Source organism: Camelus ferus, chromosome 8 (assembly GCF_009834535.1).
Source record: "Camelus ferus isolate YT-003-E chromosome 8, BCGSAC_Cfer_1.0, whole genome shotgun sequence".
In the NCBI taxonomy this organism is placed as follows: domain Eukaryota; kingdom Metazoa; phylum Chordata; class Mammalia; order Artiodactyla; family Camelidae; genus Camelus; species Camelus ferus.
The window spans coordinates 36672082-36692030 of NC_045703.1; the positions used below are offsets into that span (position 1 = coordinate 36672082).

At 42.6% G+C, this 19949-nt stretch overlaps 1 protein-coding gene across 4 annotated transcripts in view; it reads right to left on the reverse strand.

Annotated features, from left to right (window-relative positions):
• Positions 1-9671: 9671 nt before the first annotated feature.
• The window catches only part of CEP85L (centrosomal protein 85 like), a 217633-nt gene continuing 207355 nt past the window's right edge, over positions 9672-19949 (reverse strand). For all 4 annotated transcript variants that reach the window (XR_004321929.1, XR_004321928.1, XR_004321930.1 and 1 more), the window contains 2 exons: positions 12744-12899; positions 9672-11095 (listed from right to left, as the gene is read on the reverse strand). The gene's annotated coding sequence lies outside the window, so the exon portion shown is untranslated. The remainder of the gene's footprint in view (positions 11096-12743; positions 12900-19949) is intronic.

Here is a 19949-nt window from a genome sequence, read left to right on the forward strand (position 1 = left end):
TGTGACACTGAGGGGAAAGGGAACACCTAGGGCTCTGAAAGAGGATAATCTCTTCCATCCATGATCCTCAGGGACCATTCTCACTGATAGACTGAGGCATCTGTCCCTCTCCATGAAGTGAGTTGCGCGGTGTGCCTTGCGTTGCATATGACAAGGTACCTAGGTGGCCTGAGCCCTTGTGAGCATGCCAGGCCTTAAAAGGGCATATAGGACAATGATACCATTGTGGTGATTTTCCAGGCAGAGAAGTCTTCCAGGGTGGCTTTCTGCTGCTGGCTTTGAGGGTGTGGGGGTGAATAACGTAGCTGTCATCACTCTTTCCTCCCCATTCATTCCCACATCCTGTCCTCAAGAAAACAGCTAAACAACTTATATTCCTCTTGTACAAGGTTTCCAGAAATAGCCAGCTGGAATGTCGGCTTCATTGTTTCACCATCCGGGGGGAGGGTGTGAAGAAACTAGCCTACATGCACAGAGCCCATGACATACACGCACAGAGCCCATGACATACACACACAGTCGGGGATGTGCAGGCATTTTTTTTTAATATTCCACATATGATGCTAGACTCTTCCTGTGGTTTATGATCCAGACAATTAAATATCCTGACTCTATAATTTGTGGAAAGTCCAATGCACTTGCCAAGAGGAATCTGAATTTCTGAAGGCATTAGGTTAATGCGGTTGCTTTTTTATCCAATCTCCTGCTTCAGCTGGACGATTTTGTTCAGGAGTTGCTGCCTTGCACTTGAGGAACCTGGTTCACACCATGTGGAACCAGCCGTGGATTCCTGCCCCTTTTAGAGAGCTGCCAAATGAATGATTCACTCAGAGTCTTTGGGGTTTTGTCTTTGTTTTTTAATGGAGGTACTGGGAATTGAGCCTAGGACCTTGTGCATGCTGAATGCACTCTACCACTGAGCTATTAGCCTCCCCACTTCACTTTGGTTGTGAAGGCAACTTTACTGAAGTTTTGGGGGAAATGATGGGACATTTATATATCACAGCAACTCACACAAATTTAAAGCTAAATAATCTTCCCATCTTTCCTTAAAATTCCCTTGGCCTCTCCATTTTGTTGCTCCTCCATCTTATCTCTTTTATTTCTCCTCTGTATCCTCCTTCCCAGGAGCTTAAAAGAATTAAAAAAGAATTAAGAGGGAGGGTGTATCTCAGTGGTAGAGTGTGTGCATAGCATACATGAGGTCCTGGGTTCAAGCCCCAGTACCTGTGTGAAAAAAATAAACCTAATTACCTCCCTGCCTCCCAAAAATAAAACACAAGAAAAAACTTTAAAAAGAATTAAAATCATGGGAGGTTCCTAACATATTATGCAGAATATTCTGCTGTCTCCATTTCCTCCCTTGAAACTCAGCTTTGAATGACATTATCCAAGACTCTGGGGAAGCTCTGAGGCCAGGGATAGCCTAGCCCTCCTTCGCCAGCTGAGCCAAAGCCTCAGACGAAGCCTGAGAGACTAGTAGTAGTCGCCTCTGCCTGCTGAGATTACAGCTGGCTGCTATGTTATTCCTTGGGCTTTTTTGTACTTTTCAAATTTTCTACCATACTTTTTTAAGCAGGTAAAGAGAAATAATCAAATGCTTTTTAAAGGTTTTAGGAAAACAAATCCAGGCTTTTGTGGAAAATAGTTTCTTGAAGGATGTATGTAAAGGAAATGTGAAGAAAGTTTAAAGTTGATGCCGAGAGCGGGGCTTGGGAAACTTGCCCTGTACAGAGCCAGAGAGTCTACGCTTTAGGCTTTGTGGGCCCCCTGGTCTCCGTCACACTACTGAACTCTGCCCTTGGTACCAGAGGGCAACCATGAACAATACACAAATGAATGAGCGTGACTGTGTTCCAATAAAACTTTATTTACAAAAACAGGTGGCAAGCCAGTTGGCCCACGAGCTGTGGTTTGCCAACCCCTGCTAAGAGGACATGTCGACTGTTGATCAAGCTATGAAAGTGCGTAATGGGAGAGAAGAGGAAAGTTTGAGATGATGTGGCTAAACCACTGTGTAGCTCTCACTAAATTGAATAGTTTCTCTTTTTAGTATCTTTCAGAAACTTTGGGGGAAAAATAGTTTGGCCCCTTCAAAAACTTAAGGAAGCATAAAAGGTGTTGAGAGAGTAAAGTACTAAATTCAAAGAACAAGGAAGTAAATCTGCTTTTACTTCCTTTTTACTTTTACAGAGAAAGGCTTTCTGGTGAGGGGAGAGATAGGGTGGGGCAGATCCTACTGAGACCATGATCTCAGGACCCTTAGGCGCACGTCCAGCCTTTGCAGGAACTTTTTGGTGACTAAATCAGTTTGGCTCTGAGCTCGGTGTTCTTTCTTGTAAATGGGGGTGTGACACTAGAAGAGTCCAGTGTCCTTTCCTGCTCTAGGATTCCACGCAGGTTATCTCAGAATCTTATGGAGAACCAGCGATGGATAATGGGATCTATTTTCCACTTTCTTTTTCCCTTGAGATTTAGTAAAAATATTGCCCGTGGACCAGGTGGTTGCCCCTACATTATCTTACTTCACACTCCCAAAAGCCATCACCGTTTTCTTCCCCAAACACGTCCTGTGGAGCCTAGAGGTTGAGTATCATTACTGAGATCTTTTAATAAGGCACCCGGGTCCCTCAGAAGGTAGGTGACTTGTGTGGTTATTTCAAATAACGAGAAGCAGAACCAAGACTCAAACTCCACGTCCACCATGTGAGGCTTTAGCAGTCACTCCATTTACTCATAGCCGCAGACCTTACTTTTTTTTTTTTTTTTTTTTTTTTTTTTTCAGGAAAGGAAGAATGGGCCTTGGAAAGGCGAATGGGGACTTTCCTCTGAGAGCACAAGTCGGAGAAGGCGGGAGGAGGTTTCCACGGCGCACACGGGAGGCAGATGCCGTGGAGGGAAACCGCTGACAGCAGGAGTAGGCTTAACACAAGTCAAAGGCAATTTTCTACATAGGCCTGAGAACAGACAATAAGTCGGACCAGGGGAGACCTGGTTGTTGCAGATAGTGAGAAGCAGGATGCAGATGTTAGTTCCAAGCTGATGCCTGAGTGACTAAAAGGAGCCAAGCCCTCCGAAGAGAGACCGCGCCCTCGAGAGACGCACTTCCCACACCTGGGGAGGCTTCCCGTCCGCAGCTGCGCTTCACAAGGAAAGGGACGGTGCGCCCGGGGGACAAACTGTGATCTCCTGAAAGAGGATCAAATCCCGCATCCTTTTCTTACTGCCTTCTGACCTCGCATTAGTACCCTGATGAAGACCCAGGGATTATTTTAGCTTGCACGGAGGCAGGGCCAGCGGAAGGAGGGGGTGCTGCCTGGCTCACAGAAGGAGGGCGACATCACCTTTGAAGATGACTTCAGACACAGCACAGGCCAGTGACAACCTTTTGCTTTCAATTACTGACCTTCTGAATAAAAGGACTGGTTGTATCAGCCCCAGGTTTTTGTTGGGAGACATGTTCCAGTGTTTCTTTCACATTTGCGTGTGTTTGTGTGTGTGTGTGTGTGTGTGTGCACCCTGTAACATTTCCAGTCACAAAGGGCCCTTTTGTTGTCACTAATGAAAACAGGAGAGGCCGTTAGGGAACATGGACAGCGCTGTGCCCAGGAAAACACATTTTCCTTCCAAGCCAGAAAGTTCCGGTGGACAGAGAAGCATTAGCTACGCTCAGATGTTTATGTGCTTTTTGGAGCATCCGGAGGAGGAAGTAACTTGTCAGTCAGAAGGAAAGCAAGTCAAAGCAGGATGAACAAGGCGAATTTATGGAGATGGAAGATGGATGAAATTAAGCAAGAGAACCATCATCCTTCTCAGTCAATAGAGTCATAAGCCCTGTCCAATATTTCAACTTAAGACATTCAACTGATGGTTCGGGGTGAGGTCAGCAGGCAGGTCAGTCCAGCTCACGCTCTTCACTGTCTCACCTGTCCCCCACTATCTTTTTCCATGAGGCGTCTCAGAGGTGATTTGTGTTGACTACTCTCTACTTTAATATCTTGTGTTTTAAGTACCTCAAATCATCACTGTAGGATCACTTCACTCACAATGACATCTCTGTGGGATTACTGTTAGTAATCCTTTCAAGATAAGAATCAAGCAGATGAGAACATCTCTGAGCTGCCTAGGCCAGCCAGGGGACACATTTGTATCAGATCACATGGAAGATGTTTAACTGAAGTGTTTAAAATTGCGAGAGGACGAACTGGCTGAATATTGGGCTGCCATGTTTCGGTGGGTACAGCCCAACTGTGGAGAAGTGGAGATGGTCTGATGAGGAGCTGTGTTTGCAAACTGAAAAGGGAAAAGTCACCTGGCAGGTAAACAGGGTCCTGCTGAGAGTGGTGGACTTTCTGTGGTGGTATTGAGGAAGACATGGAGCAGGGAGAGGCACGGACTGCCTTCTTGGAAGGAATGACTATCTAGAATTTTCCAACCATTTGCTGCCTTTTTAGTCCCACATCACTTTCTCTCCTCACAGAGCTTTGTAAGCTTTCATTTTGTACGTGGACACCCAGGGCCATGTGCTCACTCTCCCTTACTCTTTCTCTCTCTCTCTTTAAGAGGGTATCTATAACATAAAGTCAGCTTAGGTTCTCTGGCCCCCAAATACTTCCATTTCATCAGATTTCTCTGAGTCCATTTGGACAGCAAGATTAAATCAGGGAGAAGTTGGAACCAAAATTCTCTGAGGAGAATTCCTTCCCTGGCTCCACTCTCCCTGGTCTTCAAAGAAGCAACAGAAGAAAAAAAGTTATACCAAATGCCATACAAAGTAGCATATTTTAGGAGAGTGTAGCTAGTTTCAGTGATTATTTTGTGTTTACAAAACACAAACATTTTTATGCCAGCTCTGAAGAAAAGACCACTTGGTTGCCCTTAGGCTGTGGTCCAATATTTGCAGGCTTGTTCTGCAGAAGTGTACTGCAATCCTGCTTACTCCAAAGAAAAAAACCAGAAGCAATAGGAAAAAGATATTTTGACTCAACATAAAGAGTTAACCTTTACTGCCTTGAAAAGCATAAAGCCCCCAGCACTGAAAATGTTCAAGCAAAATGACTGGGTTGTATAAATTAGGGAAACTTAAGCTGAAGTAACAAACACATCCAGAAGATTCAGTGACTTAAAGAACAAGGTTTTGTGTTTTCTCTTTCCACATGTGACGGTCCAGAGCAGGTATTCAGGGACGCAGGCTGATGACTATCCTACTATCCCAGACTCGTCCTGGACGTCGCCATCCCAGAGCCCTGGGAAGGGAAAGAGCATGAAGAACCGCCCAGCGGAAGTGGCCCACCCCTCCCCGCCCCCACCTGCCCCCACTGCATTGGCCATAGCTAACAGCAAGGGGGGCTGAGAAGTGGGTTCCCTGGCTAGTAGCAGGCTTGCTTGGCACGTTTCATACAGTGAACATATGACAGGAGGAGTGGATTTGGGGTGGGTGCTGGGAAATCTCTGCTGTATGAATGGACGCATAGCAGTTGGAGTCAGGCCAACAAAGTTTGAAACATATGCAGCAGTTCAATAGCTGTGGTCCCTATAGGTGAATCATTTCACCTCTCTAAAGCTGTGTTTCCTCATCTGGAAAACGGAAGGAGAAACCTTGGCAACATCGATCTTACTGTTGTGAAAATAGAAGGAGAAAAAACAATGTATCCAAGAGCACTGGGGTTATTAGGCCAGCTCTCCGTTGTTGTTTCAATCAGAATCTTAAATGTTGGTGCCCACAGGGGTAAGCATCAGCAAGGCACTCTACATCTGGGAGTAAATGAAAAATGAAGCAGACTTTAAGTGCAGGATGAGGATTTTAGACCAGAAGTGAAAACAGCCACTTGAACACAGCCACCAGGAACTGGACATGAAGGGAGAATCCAAGGATGAGCTCTTGAAGAGGATGATAGAGCTTGTTTGTCTAGATAATCTTAGACAAAAGAAGGTGTGATTCTTACTTCCTCGGGGTCCATCTGAAAAAAAACTTCAGGAGTAAAAAGAGGACTACACCAGACGATCATGTCTCCAAGTCCTTTCTAGAGCTCGCTCTTTGTCTGGCATTAGCCTATGCAGGCATCAGCAAAGATAAGACATCACTGAGCGTTTTTTTCATAGGAAAACTTAAAATTGTTTCTTTCCTCTTTCTGCTACAGTGTAGAGAGAAGGAAATAGATATTACAGGCTAAAGGCTGGAGACATTTGCAGACCATGCAAAACATTCATCTGCAATAACAAACCTACTGAGTTGGGAGCACAGGGAAAGTGCTTGACTAGAGCGAAGGTTTGTATGAACTGCCTGCGTCTTGCTATTTTTAGCATGGCTTTCCAAAAAAACAGAACTCAGTAAACAACTGGTTTGCAGAAAGAAATGGAAGGAAACAGAAGTACAGAAATGTGTAGTCTCACATTCATTCATTTGTTCATTCATTAAACAGGTATGGCCCAGACACTCGAAATACATCAGTGAGCTAAACACACAAAGAGCTTATATTCCAGTTGGTGAGACATAAGATAAGCAATACATGTAATAAATAAATCACATATGTTAGGAAATAGTGTTATGAAAACAAAACAGGGAAGGACATGAAGATTGGGGGAAGGGGTGTGTAAGCAGTTTGTGATTTGGAATAGGATGGTCCAGGTAGATCTTACTGAGAAGGCAATACTTGAGCAAAGACCTGGAGGTGGGGGAGTTACCCTTGCAGATGTCTAGAGAAAGCCTGTTCCAGGCAGAGGAATCAGCAGGCAAGGACCTGAGACGAGGACCCAGTGGGCTACTGGGAGGAGGGTCACTGGCTGTGACACTCTCCGCAGTCTCTCCGTGGTCATCCTCCTCCCTTGGGGAAGAATAAGAACAAGACAGGGAAAAGAACTAGCAGTTTTTTCCCAGAAAACATAAAGAATAAGTCCCCCCCCATAGCAATCAAGATTATTAAACTGTACAAATAAGAATATATTTAATTTTAGAATGAAATAATTATTCAGCACATGTCTTTAAAATCCCATTTTAGGGTGCATTATATAACAAGAATTAGGTCATTCTTATGCTCATAATATTATTCCTGCTTAGCCAGTGTATTTCTCTGAGAGGCAGCATAATGTTATAAAAGCAGCCTAGATCTGGGGGTCAGACTGAAATCCGTTCTGACCCCTCCACCTACCAGCTGTGTAAGTTACTTCACAGCCTTAGGCTTCCATTTCCTGGCTGTGAGAGGAGCAGTGATACTGGATGAACAAGGTAGCCTATGGAAGGTAAATGGTGTGGTGTCCATCCCATGAAATGCACCACCAAATGTTAGTTTCTCCTTAAAGCAGGAGACTCAGCAGTGATGTGAAATGCCTGCCTTCTGCTGTACTTGAAAAATAAAAGCTCTTCTCCCTGAAACACTGGCTTTTATATATGAAATGCAGTTTGCCAGAGTGAAAGAGGAAACTTTGCTTTCCATCGAAACACCTTGGATTCTTTTGGGGCTTCCTCTGAAAGCTTGGTGACCTCAAGCACCATACTTCTGAGGAAGAACTATCCGTGAGAATTCAGTACAATGATGAGAAGAATCGTCTTATGAAAGAGACTATCCTTGTGATGTCTTCAGCCTTAGCTCAATGTCCTGTGGTTGCCAGTAGATCAAATAAAGCCTGGGGTAAAAATAAAACCTCTAAGGAGATTTGTTCATAAAGGCCAACTTGCTAGCAGGCAGCATTTCTCAATGATTTCACAGTCTGGTATTTTTATTGATGATATTTCAGTTATATACTGTCAATTGCAAATTTTTCTAACACCATAGTATTGGCTCAAAGCTCTTTCCAATTATGAAAGATGCTCTGAGAATCAGCATAAGGGAAATTTCAAATGCTTTGATTAAAATGACATTCACAGCGTTGACATTTAGATGATTAACTTGGTTCCCCTTCCATTCTATAAATTCATCCATATTTTTGTGTTTATGTTAAAGGAGATTTAGAGAATTTCAGGAGCAAAACCACCACCACCACCAGCAGCAGCAGTCTATTTATAAAATAAAATCTTTACTGTTCGAAGAAAAAATATCCTGTTGCTATATACGCAGCTTTATTTTCAAATGACATGAACATACTATTGGATTAAACTACTTTATAACATTCTTTGATATTCTCCAGTATTTCCCCCTAGTAATCTATACCTTTGTTCAATGTAGTGTAGCAGAGAGAAGTGGGTTTTGGAGTTTAAAATTCTTAGTTTTATTTCCAGATCAAGTGGTTATTTGATCTTGGGCAAAAGAGCCTTAGTTTTCTCAAATGTAGTATAAGGAAGACTCATAGGACTGTTCTACAGATTCATCAAGAAAATATTTTAGAAAACACCTAGCACTGAGGTTGATGCCTACTAGGCAGGCCCTAAGTGATAGCTACTGTTTTCTTGAACAGTCATCATAATACTTTTGATCCTATTTTTGAAAATCATTTCAAACACAATGCTATGTGAAACCTGGGTCAAATAACACACATTCTGGAGAGAGGTATTTATAGCTATGGGGAAAGTAGGCAAAAGAAAAAGGAAATGCATTTTCTTAAAAACTACCTACATTTTTGCATGGTTCTTATGTGTCAGGCCATTGGTATATTCATGTAATAAAGTATATGATGCAGCAGCTAAAATGAATGAATTACAGTGACACAATATTATGAGTGAATCTTAACAATATAACATTAAGTGAAAAAAAACTAAGTCCTAGAAGATAACATACAATTTGATTACTCATTTCTGTAAAGTTAGAAATAATTCTAATAAAAAAGAAAACAAGGGAAAGATGAACGCTGATTCAGGATGGAGGGTACCTTGTGTCGGAAGAGGCACAGGGGATGGTGGAGAAGGACCGAAAAAGGCATGTGCAGGTTATCATCTTGGTTCTGGTTTTTTGTTTTGTTTTGTTTGTTTATTGAGTGGTATATGAGTGAATGACATTTTTTTCCAGTTGTATTGAAATGTAATTGACACAACATTGTATAAGTTTAAGGTGCACAACATAATGATTTGACATATGTATACATTGCAAAATGGTCACTGCAATAAGCCTAATTAATATCCATCACATTGTATAGTTACAATTTTTTTGTCATGATAAAAACTTTTAAAATTTACTCTCTTAGCAGCTTTTTTTTTAAACTTTTTTTATTGAGTTACAGCAACTTTCAAATACACAACATGGTATTGTTAACTATAATCACCATGCTGTATATTACCTCCCCAGGACTTATTTATCTTACAACTGGAAGTTTGTATCTCTTGACCACCTTCACCCATTTCCCCCACCCCTACCCCCTGCCCCTGGCCAACCACCAACTTATTCTTGGTTTCTATAAATTTGTTTTTTGTTAATTCCACATATAAGTTACGTTATACATTATTTTTCATTCTTTGTCTGACTTATTTAACTTAGCATAATGCCCTCAAGGTCCATCCATGTTGCAAAACAATGCTCCTCTGATGGGAAATACTCCATTGTATTTGTATAGAATACATTTCTTTTATCCATTCGTTCATCGATGGACACTTAGGTTGCTTCCATGTCTTGGCTATTGTAAATATGCTGCAATGAACATTGAGGTGCATGTATGTTTTTAAATTAGTGTTTTCATTTTCTTCAGATAAGTTCCCAGAGGTGGAATTGCTGGATCATGAGGTAGTTCTCTTTTTACCTTTGTGAGGAACCTCCATACTGCTTTTCATAGTGGCTGCACCAATTTACATCCCCACCAACAGGGCACGAGGGTTGCCTTTTCTCCACATCCTTGCTAACACTTGTTCTCTCTTGTCTTTTTAATAATAGCCACTCTAACAGGTGTTAGATGGTATCACATTGCAGTTTTGATTTGCACTTCTCCAATGGTTAGTGATGGTAAGCACCTTTTCATGTGTCTGTTGGCCGTTTGAATGCCTTCTTTGGAAAAATGCCTATTTAGGCATTTGCTCATTTTAAAATTAGAGTATTTGGTTCTTTGAGATCTTTGTATCGTTTGGATATTAACCCCTTACCAGATGCACGACTTATAAATATTTTCTTCCATTCAGTGGGTTGCCTTTTCATTTTGTCGATCATCTCTCTTGCTGTGTAGAAGCTTTGTAATGTAGTCCCATTTGCTGATGAAATTATTAAAATAATCCAATCAACAAAGAAGTAAATAAAAGAGACCATTTGTGGAACAATGTTAAGAGAAGCATGAACCAGAAATGTGATCAATCCAATTCTGAAGAGCTACAGTCCAATAGAAAATAAGTATAAAGCTAATAAATCCTCATTTTTAAAAAGAAGTCCAGTAGCAGATTGATGGATTTTTATAATAAAGGAGAGGATGCAAGCGACATGATCAAAGTGTCAGCTTTAGATTGCTTGTTTGTGGGGACACTGTTCTGACTACCTCACACAGCACTCGGCAGACTTCAGGCAAGGATTCAGAGAACAGGTGGAGAAAGCAAAAGTGCCTGGGATGTGGCCCCCCCCGAACCCCCCGCAGAGGAAAAGGATTCTTTATCATGGGTGCCCAGGTCAGAGGCGGGACCATTGGACTATTCAGAAGACTTAGTCTGTTCCCACCTCCTGCACACACAAATTGTCTAACGAGGAGCATTTTTTCCAATGACCAAAATCCAATCACAGTCCTTCTCCAGGCTAAGGTACTACACACTATACAGAACAGAAATGCTCTGAGCTGGGCTGGACCACAGAGGGCTGCTCTCCACCTGAGAAAGCGTGAGCGGGACCTCCAGAAGGGTCAGTGGTCACTCTCACTTCAGTTTACCAGCAATTTTCTGTTCAGCATTCTCTTGATCTGCTTTACAGTTTTACTGCAGGTACACGTATCCCTGCACAAAAACATTTTCATTGCTTATCTCTACACCAGACATTTATTTTGTTTGTTGCCTCTCTCCCCCTGACGGATATAAGCTCTCAGACGTAGAGATTTTTCCCGTTTTGTTTCCTTCTGTATTGCTAGTGCCTGACACACAGCAGGTATTACAGATTATCTGTTGAAGCTATGAATTAACTGATGCAGGCGAGTGGAAGTGATTCCTGATGGCTCCCGCATTCTTCCCCAAGACTTAGCTGAAAATCTGTGTGAACGTCACCATCTGTGGAGAAAGGACCTCATTAGTTCACAGAAGCCTCACCCTTTTTGCTGCCTGTAGTCAGGGATGCACCCGATTAACTCATGAAGCATTCTTGCTGTATCATACGTATGCACTTTTGTTTCCTATTTATTGCTGAGTCATCAGCCCTGGCTACGGCCAACCCCCAACCCACAGTGGCATCACTCAGTACCCTTACTACGTAATTTATAGTGTCTTAGTTCATCCACTCTAACACCTGTAGATATGACCCCATCTTTATGTCTCTTCTATGACGGAGTCAGCCCCTAATATTGTGTAACTGGCATCCTGACATTGCCTGATTCCTGTGACCTGGAGGTCCAGGGCCTCTGATAAGAGACCTCTCTAGACTGGCCTCCTTAGCTAACCTGAGAAAGAAAGGAGAAGAAAGACAGAAGCCAGTCTACTTGACCATTGGTCTTTCTGACCGATGAGAATGGAAAACAAGATAACAGAGCTGAATTCAGGATCTACTTTTGGTCACCTCCCTGCACTGCTGTCTCTCTCACAGCTTGAGGTGGCTCTGCTTCCTCTACTCTGCTTAGATCTTCTTCCTCACCCTCAAATTCATAGAGTATGAAGCTCCTCTAGCAAAGGACAGCCCTGCCCGCTTTCCTCGTGTGCCCACTTCTTCTTTGCTTTGTCCAGGCTGTACTCTTTTGATGCCCAGAAACCACAAAGGCCAGTTCTGAGCTCATCAGAAATTGAGCCCCTACATAAAGTTGGCAAGAAGCATCCTTTCCTCAACCTCACAGTATTTCCAGAACTGACAGTTCGCAGACTTCAGTGGAATTTTGTTTAACAACATCTCACCCAGAGCTGAGAAATGAAAAATAATTTCCATCCAGACGCGCTCTTCTCAATAGCCATGCACTGGTACGTACAAGGATGAGTCTTTGGTCTCAGAAACGGTTATCTTTTCCTTTTCATAGAACTTTAATTTTGTATAGCCCAGAATAAAGAACTAATGAACCAGGAAGGTTTTAAATACTTATTGAGGGAGTTTACAGAGATGAGGAGTATTTATAACATACCATGTTGAAACAGACAAATTCATGTATTTGTTGTCACCCAGTTCTAAAAGGGTATCTGCACTTAAAAAGGACTGTCTCATTCCTGAGCCTCTTCTCCCTTTCTTCCTGTCTTGGGTGAAGTCACTAAGCTATCTTTATAATTTCATCAGCATTTTCCAAGCAACACACTGAACAGCTATAAACGGAACATTAAGGAAATTCAAACCCACGCAACTGGTAGGAAAATTGGATTAAACATTGGTCTATAATCAGGGTCAAAAGTGATCACTGTGAAAATTAATTAAAGAGAAATCTTTCTCTTGCCTTTGGCATTATTCTGCTGCTTAGAGAACAAGTGTTCCAGATAATAGCATTGACTCCCAAAGTGAGATGGTGATTTATACATTTTCTCCCCAAAGAATGACTGGTTATGGACAGGGAGCAGCCCCCCGTTTTCTAGTTGGCCTGTGAAAATGATTTGGTGTACCTTGCAATTCGTGTAGATGCAACGGCTATATCGAAGTGGGAATTGGCTTCTAGGACAGAGTTCGCATGCACCAGCATTAGTTTCCTTGCCCACCTTTCATCCCAACACATGTTAGTCATAAACAACTCACTTGGCGAGTCCGGCTCCTCTTTCTCAGGGTTCTGTCAGTTGTTCCCTGAGCACTTCCAGCCTGTCCATTTGAGCCGCAACAGAGTGCAGAGCAAGTTCTCTCCGAGCGAGGTCAGAACACGAAATGAAATCTCTCTGACCTCTCTCTGGCCTCCTCCTTGGAAAAAGAATAAGAGTTGCTCGTTAGCAAGTCTTTGAACTTTTGCATCATCTTTCTTTGAATTCGTTTAGTTCTGCTGCAAGTCACTTTGATTTTTTTTTCACTGACATACTTAATGTATCGAGTTCTTGGTTTTAACCACTTGTGTTCCTCTAAGACTGTATTTTATTCATTTACTGTGATGTAGTCTGTGTTTGATCTACTCTCTGTGGGAGTAGGTTTTGTATGAATTTTTTTTAATTTATCTAAAAGAAGATAGCTAAATGTTGAACAAATTTTCTCTCCTACTTCAGTGTAACCAAGCTTACTGGAAGCCAAATTTCTAATTAAAAATAGAACAGAGAGAAAAAGCACTTTGTTGTCTCAAAAACCAGACTTTGGATAAGCAAATTCTTGATAAGGGCCTTTTGAATCCAGACAGGTAAATATGTAAAATTTTCAAGGTAAGGTGTGACTGGTGAATGTGCATTTGAAATCAGAAGGGCTAGACAGACTGAGCTAGGTTATTAAAACCGTTATAAAAAAATTGTATGATATAAACTTTCAGTCAAATACATTATATCAAAACCAAATGAGGGGAGGGTACAGCATGCTAAGTGTGTGGTTAGCAGACACAGGGTCCTGGGTTCAAACTCCAGAACCATCATTTAAATAAATAACCCTAATCCCCCCACAAACAAACAAAAAAACCAAATGTAATTAATATTCAAGGCCCCTCACTTCCCACTTGTGTTACTACACTTCCTGTTACCTATAGGCTCAAGGTAATTCACATGGCCTGGATCTGTGTCACAGAAGTAGTCCACCCTGGAACTCTATTGCGCATCTCTCCCTAGCTCCGTGTGCAGTGATGTGAGGTTGGTGCCTTGAAACTGGCCTTGCTGGAGTATTTACACAACACAACTTGACAAATGGTACAATCAGGGTTTTTTCACCACACCTCGAGTTGTTTCAAACCTTTACCAGAACTCTAGCACAAAGGGCGTAAGAATCTTGTTAGAAAGTGTGAGTAGATCTGAAGGGCCTATTCTGGAGAGTTGATTGCTCTAGATGTGTTTTGTGTTTTACCATTCAGCTCTCTTTTCCTGTTCACCTTTTAGCATCATTCTTTTCTCTATGGAGTTACCTCTTTCTTATTCCATGCAGTTGGACTAAAGGGTGGGGGTAAAAAAACCCCAGTTCTCAGGGGTGAGCTCATGACTTGAGCCTGACCAATCACAGTCCTCCACAGCACTGGCCACAGTGATTGGTTCAGGAGTGAACCTATGAGCCAAACTGGGACAGAGCCCTCTTTAACATGTAGTCAATGGATGCTGGCTGGGATTAGGAGTGGCAAATGTAGGCTTGAGGCTACCATTAGCCATCCTTTCCACGTGCAACGATACATGGGGATGGAGGGGAGCAGGGCTCTGATGATATTATTCAAAATTTGTTTGAAGCCAGATGCTCCCTGTATTTCCCAGTTACTTGAGCTGATAAATTCCCTTTCTTGCATGACCAATAAGTATCTTTTTATCTTGAGTAACTCTATTTGTTAAATGCCATATAATATGATCTGTTCACATGGAGAGCATTCCTCTTGGGTTGCAGTGACAGAGATGCATAGAGGGGATTACAATTTGATCTATATTGTGATCAGCTTTGTAGATCAACACAATGTCCTCCTCTAAAGAAGGTCTTATTGTATTTAGCAGTCAGAATTTTGTGTAAATTTATGAGACTCTATTTAAAAGAATAAGGCATTTGCTTGATACTTTGAAGTTCAGGAGAGACAAGGACAATGCAAAGTTTACAGTTGCATCCCCAGGACTTAGGCCAGCAAAATGTAGAATAAATAAGAAATTACTCAGGAAAGTATGCACCTGAAGACAGTGCATTCAGCTGTACCATGACGATGAGTCAGCAGTTTTATGCAACACCCCACAGCTTTCTTTGTAGAAAGGCATATGGACAACCCTGCTTGATGGGAGGCAGAGTAAGCAAATACAGTAAATTTAAAAAATGCTAGCTCACCAGTATGCTGTTTGACCTTGAGAGTTGAAGTCGTTTCTGTATAAGCCAGAGTTCCCATTTCTAAATCTCTGGGCTCAAGGGAACAAAGCAGGAAAAATACCCTACCCTGCTTTATAACGAGCAGAAACAGGTTAATCTGTCGGCTATTTACAAAGGGATTTTAAGCTAAAACTAAGCTTTTGAAGTTCTATCAATTATTTCTAATATAGTTCTTACCCACCCACAGCCACATCCAACAAGGATGCTCTTGTCAAAACAAGAGCAATAGCCTCATCCCAGCTGGAATCTTTTGGGGGAAACCTTGCCTCCCTCACGTGTCCACAGAGACGAAGGAGCAGCGTTGAGGGGAATACTTCTAGATCTTCTCTCTGCCCCTTTACTCATTCTTCCTCACTGGAATAAAAACCGATCTGTCTGGCAAGACAGAGAATACTCTGGCACACATTTACCAAGCTGATCAGGGTGGGGAAGCGGCACGGCACTGAAAGGCCAACAGCACTCTGTCATTTTTCTTGCTGGCCCTCCGTTCTGCCAAACATATGGTAGATTCTCTGTGTGGTTGGCTGGCAAAGTGTGCACTGCAGATACAACTCTCCCTACGGGTAAGGAACAAGGCCCAGATGGGGAGCCCAATCCTCCACCATCTAACACTGTTTATCAGAGGCTGCCAAGCCAGCACGGCTGAAACTCTACCGTAAGGTGCAGCCGATGTCCTTTTGCCTGTATCCAACGGGCAAAGAACCCAGAAGTAGTGTTGGTGAGCGATTAGCACCCTAGGCACCAACATAGGGCATTTTGGCCAAAGAAATCCTATACCTAGAGGAAGGAGCATCTAGAGGACAAAGAACCATATGGGGAGCCCAGCATTCTGGGGTTCCTCCTGAAGCTGGTGCTCTCGGGGCTTGAGTGGCTAATTGATACACGCCTGACAAGCTTTAGTGTTTGAATATTAATTACAGCTTTGCCTGGTAACTTAAAGCACAGGGCCCAGTTTGTGTTTAGGAAGAAGAGGATTTATTTTGGGATCAAGATAGGTTTTCTAAAATCTAAAACTGGGTGAGAAGAAATGTTTTTGTGTGTAGAGAAATCCATTCCTGCTTTTTTTTTTTAATTGAAATATAGTTGATTTACAATGTTAGTTTCTGGTGTACAGCATAGTGATTCAGCTATACATATATATATTCTTTTTCATAATAGGTTACTACAAGCTAGTGAATATAGTTCCCTGTGCTATACAGGAAGGCCTTGTTGTTTATCTGTTTTATTTATAGTAGTTAGTATCTGCAAATCCTAAACTCCTAATTTATCCCTCCCCACCTCCTTTGCCCCCTGGTAGCCATAAGTTTGTTTTCTGTGAATCTGTTTCTGTTTTGTAAATAAGTTCATTTGTGTCTTTTTTTGTTTTTATTCTACATATAAGTGCTCACTCCTGCTCTTGAGAGAAAGGCCTTCTGGGGACTTAGACCAGAATAGTGGCTTCACTTCTTCAAGGACCTCAGAGGCCAAAACCAACTGCTGGATTTTCGTAGGCTTATCTCAGGGCCATCAGCACCTGTGCAGACAGGCATGGGTAGAAAGAACAACTCTAAATAAAATTATTTTATAAGTTTCTTTGTCAACCAGGACTGTAGCTATAAAACAGCTGATGTCTACATGGGCAAGATAATCAAAATGGTGGTTCGTGTAGTTGTTGGGCTGCTATCTGGGACTTCTGCATCCCAGTGTTAGGACCACAATCTGTGTCACTTTACTTCACTTTGAACTACAGTTGACTTTTGAACAGTGCAGAAATGTTTCTCAAGAGAAAAGTAACCATCTGCAAAGGATAACTTGGCTCCAAATCTTAAAGCTCTGCACTGTAAATTCACCTGTAAGGGCCTACCAAAATTCCTAAGACATCTTGTCTGCTACAGACACTTTGAACATCATCAGACCTGCTTGGTCATGCAACACTATTGAATTTTTGTAAGACTTATTCCCTACCCTCTGTCACATATATGCCTAACCAAGGTGTTTAGAGCAGTTGCTATAGGATGCTCACCAAGTCCTACCATCTTAATATCACTGGGGTAATGGACTAGCATGATATCCTATAGAAAGGAGCAGTGAGCAAGATCCCTGTGGACCAGATTTTTGACTTAGGGCTGGAGAGTCAATATGCTTGGAGGTAAGACAGTAAAAGTATACATCTATCAACTGAAAGCCAACTGCTCCGATGGCTTTACTAGGAAGTATGGAGGGAGAAGCAGTCACCGGATTAACTACTGCACACCAGACGCCAGGGGACATGTTGATTTTCTCCAGCAGAAAGTCATAGCTGGAGCAGCAACTGTAATTTGAGTCACCAGCTGATTAAGTTTACAATAATCAACCATCATGCTCTGTGATCCATTTGTCTTCTTCATCAGCCAAATAAAAAATGCCGATTTGGTAGAAATCACCACCCAAATCTTCCAAATCCTCCATGGTGGTACTAACCTCTGATAAGGCAGTATTACTGTGGGTTTACTACTTTGGTAGGTAGAGGTGTTTGAATGGTGACCATTTGCTCTCTCCCACTATAATGGCTCTCACTTCCCAGGTCATAGAACCAATCTGGGGCTTCTGTCAGCTGCTGAGTGGATCTGTTCTAACAAGGTAATCTAGAATTGGGGAATTAGTCACAGGGTGGGTTCAGGAACTCACCTGACACACTGTTAGATTAACAAAAGCCAAAAGTTCATTTATCAGTTGACATCATTTAACCCTACTCTGACTGATGGACCGCAGTAGCATTTTGTATCTCTAGGAAATAGTGTCAATTCGGAGCCAGACTCACAACATCTGATCATTCTCCTTTCCCCAGTGCACAGTCACCCTGGGAAATAGCCACAGATCCCTTTTGGGAAGGTCATGAGGAATATTATCATTTTAATTTTTCCTGTGTAGCATGGTTTTCCCCTTAGGGAATTCAGCATTCAAGGATCCCTCCTTTCAGGGATCCTTCATCTAAGGGGCTCTGCAGGTCAGACTATTCTTTTGACCACTTCTGCTCAGCTGTTCACTGTGGTAACCATGACCACCTTGTCTTTGAAACGAAGTACATTTGAAGGGTAGATTTTGAGTGCTGGTCTCCCAGTCACTGCAGAGGGAAGGCCCAACTGCTGTGGACCTTGGCCCCATCCAGGTGTGCTTACTGGTTGAGGACAGAAAGCAGAAGAGCACCTGGCCACCCTGTGCCTGGATCCAGAAGTGAGGGGGAGAAGAAATGCCCTGCATCTGAACAGAGGGAGAGAAAGAAAACAAATGTATGGAGCCTGAACCTGCCTTAGGGGGCCCAGTTACTCTCCTACCAGCTGACTTGGCTCAGACTCCACAGATGGTAAGTTCTAGCCACACTGCCCCTCCTTCTCCCTTGGGGAAGAGCAGGAGAAGTAGATGGAGAGAGGCAACACTCCCAATCCTAGCACTTACCCTGCTGAGAAAAGGGGGCTGCTCCCTTCCTATGGGGAAACAAGGCTCCTGATAAGAGTCTAGATGAACACGTAGGATCTGGATTCGCTGAAATGACGAGCCTCAAGTGCTTGACATTGGGGGAAACAGTAGTCCTGAGCACAGAGAAAGGGTGGCAGATCTGGGCGGGTTCTGGTCCTGACAAGTGACCAGGACTTTAGTAAAGCTCCTGTTCCCGGAGGGAACTAGATGACACTAAGGAACCAAAGCCTGATTGTGGTACCACGTGTGTGGATGGGGAGGTTATTAGGAAAGGGAAGGTGCAGATGACACGTGGATACATGGGGTGACCACCAGAACTTAGCGTATTTACGGCAAAAGAAGTGATTCCAAAGCAATCCCCATTCCGCAAGCAGAAATTTTCTAATGGGTCTCCAGCTTTTATTAGCTGAAAACTAGACAGCAATTCCCCAATCATCTCAACTCCCTAAAAATGTGGCCACTTAGACAAGTTTTCCCTGAAGTTGAGGTTGTGCAAAAATATGTCATTTATGAAACAGTGAGTCTTAGTAATTCTCTACAAAGTTACAGTCCTTCTGCAGGGACAGTCCTTGGGGTATTCAATATGAACTAAGACTTAACTTTCGTTTGCATTTCATTTTATACTTCCCAGAAAGAGGAAAATTGCAGAAAATACATTTCCTGGTGCCAAACCATAAATTCTAGTTCAGTTCAAGAAGCTGAAAAAAATAGGACCCCTGCCTTCCAGGGGATGCAAAAACCAGCGGGGGCTCTGCTTTGAAAAGGAGGCTAACAATGAAGCAGGCACAGCAAATAACAGCTCTGGGCAGGGAAGAAGCCAGCCACACTCTTGCCAAAAATTATTGTATTAAATGCTAAATTGTACTTTAAGGTGGCAACCACAATTTAGTCTTTTCGAATCCTTCCCTTTATAAGTAGAACCTCCTGCTATTTTCCAAGAAGTGGAAGCACTTCTGTTTGCAAGATGATTGATTTTTTTTTTCGCCAAGAGCCAGAAATTTAAAACTGGCATCAAAACCCAGCCAACTTGAGGCTAAGGGGAAGAAAGTAACACTAGTTATTTTATCCAAAGATGAGCCTTTTTAATTTTTGGTAGATCAATGACACGTTTGCCTGAGAACAAACTTAGGAAGTCTGGTTGCACAAACGCCTCCTATCTCCTGACTTCTCACCTGCCTCTGTAAGCATGTGATTGGATGGTATTGGCAATTATTTGAAACAGTCACTGGGGGCTGCTTCCCCCAAGAGCAGCCCAGATAAGCGGCATTTCTGTTTCACAGTGACAAGTGGAACCCCTAGTCGATGAAATTCCTGGAAAAACACAGTATTCATACGGAGTTAGTTCCACGTGACTGGCCATGTTCAGGCAGAGACACCAGGAAGATGTGGAAAAGGTTCTTGTTTAGGGGAGAAAGTTAAAGGTGGAGCTATCAGGGGCAGGGGAGGTGAGATGTGGTGTTTTTAAAACACTCAGGAGATCAAAATAGGTCTGCCAGCTCGGAAGATCTTTCAAGAATACCAGAAATAACAGCGCCTAGTCTTCATTGTGGAATGCTTTAA